This window comes from Medicago sativa, chromosome 1, assembly GCF_051527215.1.
Source record: "Medicago sativa cultivar Bolivia chromosome 1, Bolivia_mono, whole genome shotgun sequence".
NCBI classification, from domain to species: domain Eukaryota; kingdom Viridiplantae; phylum Streptophyta; class Magnoliopsida; order Fabales; family Fabaceae; genus Medicago; species Medicago sativa.
In genome coordinates, this window is record NC_140749.1 from 8,256,604 (window position 1) to 8,261,825 (window position 5,222).

At 30.6% G+C, this 5,222-nt stretch overlaps 1 long non-coding RNA gene across 1 annotated transcript; it reads left to right on the forward strand.

Moving 5' to 3' along the window:
• Window positions 1–3,333: 3,333 nt before the first annotated feature.
• LOC146952299 (uncharacterized) lies at window positions 3,334–4,905 on the forward strand. The gene is made up of 3 exons (XR_015020217.1): window positions 3,334–3,526; window positions 4,628–4,659; window positions 4,747–4,905. It is a non-coding gene; the product is annotated as an uncharacterized LOC146952299 (long non-coding RNA).
• Window positions 4,906–5,222: the final 317 nt, after the last annotated feature.

Consider the following 5,222-nt stretch of genomic DNA (forward strand, 5'->3'; position numbering starts at 1 on the left):
GCCAATAGTTTGTCAAAGACGAGTTGCAAACTCACAATCCATGAGGCATTGGAAGGTGGTCTCAAGTTCTTGATTACAGCGCAAACATATGTTCACTTGGATCATACCACGATGGCACAACATCGACATGGTAGGAAGAGAGTTATGTAACGTCGTCCAAAGAAAAAAAATCAATTTTTGAAGAAGAAAAAATGAAGAGAGGTGATTTCGAGTAAAAAAAAATGGAAAAGAGAAATATAGGAAGAAATTTTTTTGGAAAGAGAGAACCGATAACGCACGCCTCAAACTTGATGCAAACAATTTGTATGGGGAAAGTCCCCTTAGAAAAGAAAAGAAAGAAAAAAAAAACTCAAGGAAGGAAGTGTTAATGTGTACACTACTTTATTATAAAAAAAAATGCATTACTTTGATCTTTACTTTTTAATTTTTGAAAGGTTTTTTTGCATTGTCTCTGTCAACTTCAACTGAGCTATGCTCAAGGATACAATTTACTTTGATCTTTACTATCGGTATTAAGATTTTTCTTGTATATAATTCTATTTATTTATAATTGATTTTGTAAAGATTTTCCTCTCAATTAAGGGATTTTCTCTATATTGTTTCGTTATAAATAATATCAAGATCTCTCATATCATTAAGTACCAAAACTTTCGTCTCAAGTAATACCATAACAATTATTTATATTTTTTTTTGACAAATAAAAATTATTTATATTATTATTTAGAAGTCTTTACTTTTTTTGAGTAAAAGTCTCAATTAATCACTAAAAAAAAAATCTGCCGATTTTATTTAAAATCTTTTGAAATTATAGTCCAGCACACCCCTTTAAACTATTCAATTGACAAATTTTTCACCAACAATATCATTTATATTTTTTTCCTTTAAAAAAAATATAAATGATAAATAATTGTTATATATACCGTCAAAAAAATATTTTAATATTAATTAATAGTTGTGATTGATTACTCTTAATCCTTAGAATAAGATTTTATTACTCCTATCTCCTCCTTTATGAAACTAACATTGGTGATACGGAAATATCCTATAAACGATGAATGTCTCAAGAACCTTTTTCATAGGAACCTTGGAGAATCTGCAATCCACACCTACAAACTTGTGTGTGCCTTCAATTTCAATCTCAAATGATTGACTTACAAGAATTTAGTACATCTAATTTTGGTGATATATTATAGGGTTAAATATGTTTTTAGTCTTTATAAATATACAACTTTTTTGTTTTAGTCCATCTAAAAATTTTCTTCAACTTCTAGTCTTTTTAAAACTTTCAATCAATACTTTTAGTCCCTGTTTTTAAGTTAATTTTTGTATTTTTTAATGAAATTGTACATAAATGTTTGTAAAAAAAAATCCAAAAAAAATTATAATTTTTTAACAAAGCATAAATCAAATATGAATTTTTAACCGTCAAAAATATAAAAATTCATATTAAATTCATGTTTCGTTTAAAAATTCTAAATTTTTTTGGGAGAGATTCTTATAATATTATGAATTTTTCTGCAAATTTTTATTCAAAAATATGAATTATACATATGAGTTTACTTTAAAAAAGGGATCAAAAGTGAAGATGAAATTTTTTTGAGGGACTAAAAGTTGAAGAAATTTTTTAGAGAGACTAAAACGAAAAGTTGACATATTTATAGGGAGTAAAAATATATTTAACCCCACATTATTTATATTTGATGCCTTTCCTTGCATATTAAAATTCTTCTTCTTGGGTTTGATTATCTCTATGAACGAAAAATATATGATTCAATTCAATTAAAAATATCAGATACAATTCAATTAACATAATATTCTTCTACTGAAATCAATAAAAACTTTGAGATGATGTTAAGGCACGACATACGTTGTGGTAGGATTCATACACCCAGGGCCGGCCCTAGGCATAGGTCGGGGGTGCGACGGCCTAAGGCCTTTGCTGGTAGGGGGCCCTAAAAAAAATTACGATAGGGGGTGTATATAGAAATATTTGGTTTCTCGCGGGAGTGTATATCAAAGTTTACTGAAAGGTCCAAACATGTTGAAAGGCTGTGCTGAAGCCCGTTAATTTTTATGGCCCATTTGTCTCAATTTGCTATATATACCCTCTTTTATACAAAGATTTCTATATATACCCTCCCTATAAATTTTTCAGTTTTTCTTAATAACGTGCCTCGCTAATATTAAATATATTGGTCATATTTATTATCCAAGAAATTGAGAATTTTATAACAAAACAAATTATATTTTAGTTGAAAATAAGTCTACTAGAGAAATTAATCTTAATGTTGTCTTTCAAATGTTCCAAAAAATTAAATTATATCATTATACAAAATCATAAGAGACGAATTTAGGATCATGTGGCTGACTCATCTTTTTTTGATTTTTTTTCTTTTTTGGTAGTAAAAAGCGGGGAAAAATGAAAAGAATACCTGATAAAATCACAACAATGAACTAAAAAAATATTACGATGTATTATGTGAGGAGTCTTTTTCTCATATCTATCAATATATAAAAGTTAACCCATAAGCAAATGTTAGCCCTAATTTTAACCTAAACCTAGGGATTAAATTTCCTGTTTTACCCCTAACCTAAATTTTACCCCTAACCTAAATTTCCTATTTCACGAACTACTTCAAGCAACATGTTTCCTTTTCATTTCCTCCCCCCTCTCATCGACCAAACATGACTCGCCGGCGACAAAACCTACATCTCCTCTCTTCTCTGTCACCACCAAATCATTAGTTTCCTTTTCATTTCCTCCCTCCTAATCGATTTTGATTCTGCGATTTGAAGGTATGTGTCTGCGATTTCAATCTCTTCCATATGCCTTTTTTACTTTGCTGCTAAATTTAATGTTCACAAACACAGAACACAAACGCGATTGATGCTGTGATTCGAAGATGAAAACCTAGAACACCAAGCTTGATGCTGTGATTCGAAAAACCTAGAAAACAAAGTTTTGCGATTTGAAAAGACATAGAATTCTGCGATTTGAAGTTGCGATTTGGAAAATCTAATCGATTTTGAATCTGCAATTTGAAGGTATGTGTCTGCGATTTAACGATGTATGGTTCATTGGTTCTGGAAACGATTTTTATGTAAGGTTTTGTTGTTAACCTTTTTTTGTCAATTATGTGATTAAATAATTTATCTGAATTTGTTTATGGTTTCTCCATCTTATGATTTTGTTCCTGTAATTGAGAGCTCTAGGTGCATCATTGTGATGAAAGCATTTTTTTTTTTTTATTGTTAGGAGTTCATTGTAAGTATTGTACAATTACTTATTTTTATCTTAATTAATTCATGATTATCTCAAATTTCCTCTTGATCAATCCATGGCTCATTTATTGATTTAGGATTCGTTTTAATCTCCTTATTCCAGAGAAGGCCCTTAATGATTTCAGGCAAGAGAAGAAGAAATGATAGAATGATAAAGTATGTAGGCCTACCAAAAGAAATTGGTGAAGAGTATTTTTTCCCCCCTCTAATCATGTAGATGGTTGGTAGTATGATATCAATGAAGGTAGATCCATATTTTTTTTCCCCTTTAATCTGTTAAGACTATTTTTTCCCCTCTAATCATCATTTTGTTGTTTTTATCGTCTCAGTTATTGGATGTATTGTAGTAGATTAGACATATTGATTTTAGTTTAATTTAGTTTTTTAGTTGAATTTTTTTGCTAACTTGTAAAGCTTTTTTGGAGTTTTCAAATTTCAATCATAATTTCATAACTCAAATGTGTATATTCTCCATTGAAGTTTGCTTAGAGTTTGCAATGTGTCAATGTTTAGGATGTTTTAAAGAGATAGGGGGCTTTTTGTTTATTGGATGGATTGAATGCTAGCAAAACTTCATCAAATATGTCTTAATATCATTTAGTTAAGAGATCTGTCCTTTTTTTAAAACTTTGATTTTTTTGTTTATGTTTGGTATCCTTTTCTATGTGCTGATGTAGATTAACATGAGTAATTTTCTCGGTCATCCTTCTATCAGATGGCTTATTTCCACCCCTTGGAAAACTATTTCAGAATGTATATGTTTCTATCATTGTTATTTAGGAATTGTCAATCTCAACAATGGATATTGTCTTTGAAAATTTATAGTTTATTTATCTAATGACATCATGTATGAAGGTAGATAGTAACTGTAAAAACTTTATTCTTTGCTTTCTTTCTCAATTTGTTGATATTGATATGTTTCTTTGCATTTTTAAGAACTTATTTTTTAAGCATTTGACATGAAGTGATTTTATTGATTTTTTATTTGTATGTCATGACTTGCTTGCAAGATTAAAAAAACTATAGTAATGATTTTGATTTGATTGATTTAGAATTTGAAATTGTCTCCACTCCTGTTACATTCTTCAATGCCTAAATATGTGTTTTGGTAGTTGTTTCATTTACATGTCTAAATCGAACAAGTAATTTTTATTTGTAAAATGACCAATTATTTTATTTGTAATTGACCATTTATTTGTAAAATGACCAATTATGTTTCATTTACATGTTTCATCAGCTGTATGATTGTCCTCTGAATGTTGTGTGTGTGTCCATGCTTATGTTTTTTCAATTGTATGTGTTAGTCTTTTATCTTATTTGCTAACCTTAAATATCATGTTAATAGTTGTAGGCAATGCTGGCACAGAGGCAATGTTGGTGAGTTATGTCCTATATTCTTAAGCTCTAATTGTGTTTTAACAAGTGTATTGATATTTAACCGAACCTTTTTTTTCGTATACTCAGAAGCTGAATTGGATTGGTTTTTCTCAATCTGCGTTTCCTGCTGAGCCATCTAAGATAACTGTCATTGATTACCTTGGTTATCCCTGGAAATTGCTTATGGATTTCTCTCACGATGGAGATGTGTCGTGCATGTTTTCTGGTGAGTGGCAGGCGATGTGCAAAGCATGTATTGTAACAGCCCGGTGGGCCCCTTGCAAGGCAAGGCACTGCACCCCCCGCACTGCACTGTTACTCGCAAGCTTAATCACTAGCCCCCTCACCATACTAGTGTTTTTGCCTCCCGTGGGAATCGAACCTAGTACCTGGGGATAAGTACTACTTCAATGCATTCCCACTACCAATTGAGCTAGCTCAATTGGTAGTGGGAATGCATTCAAGTAGTACTTATCCCCAGGTACTAGGTTCGATTCCCAAGGGAGGCAAAAACATCTATCTATATATAAAAGTTAACCCATAAGCAAATGTTAGCCCTAATT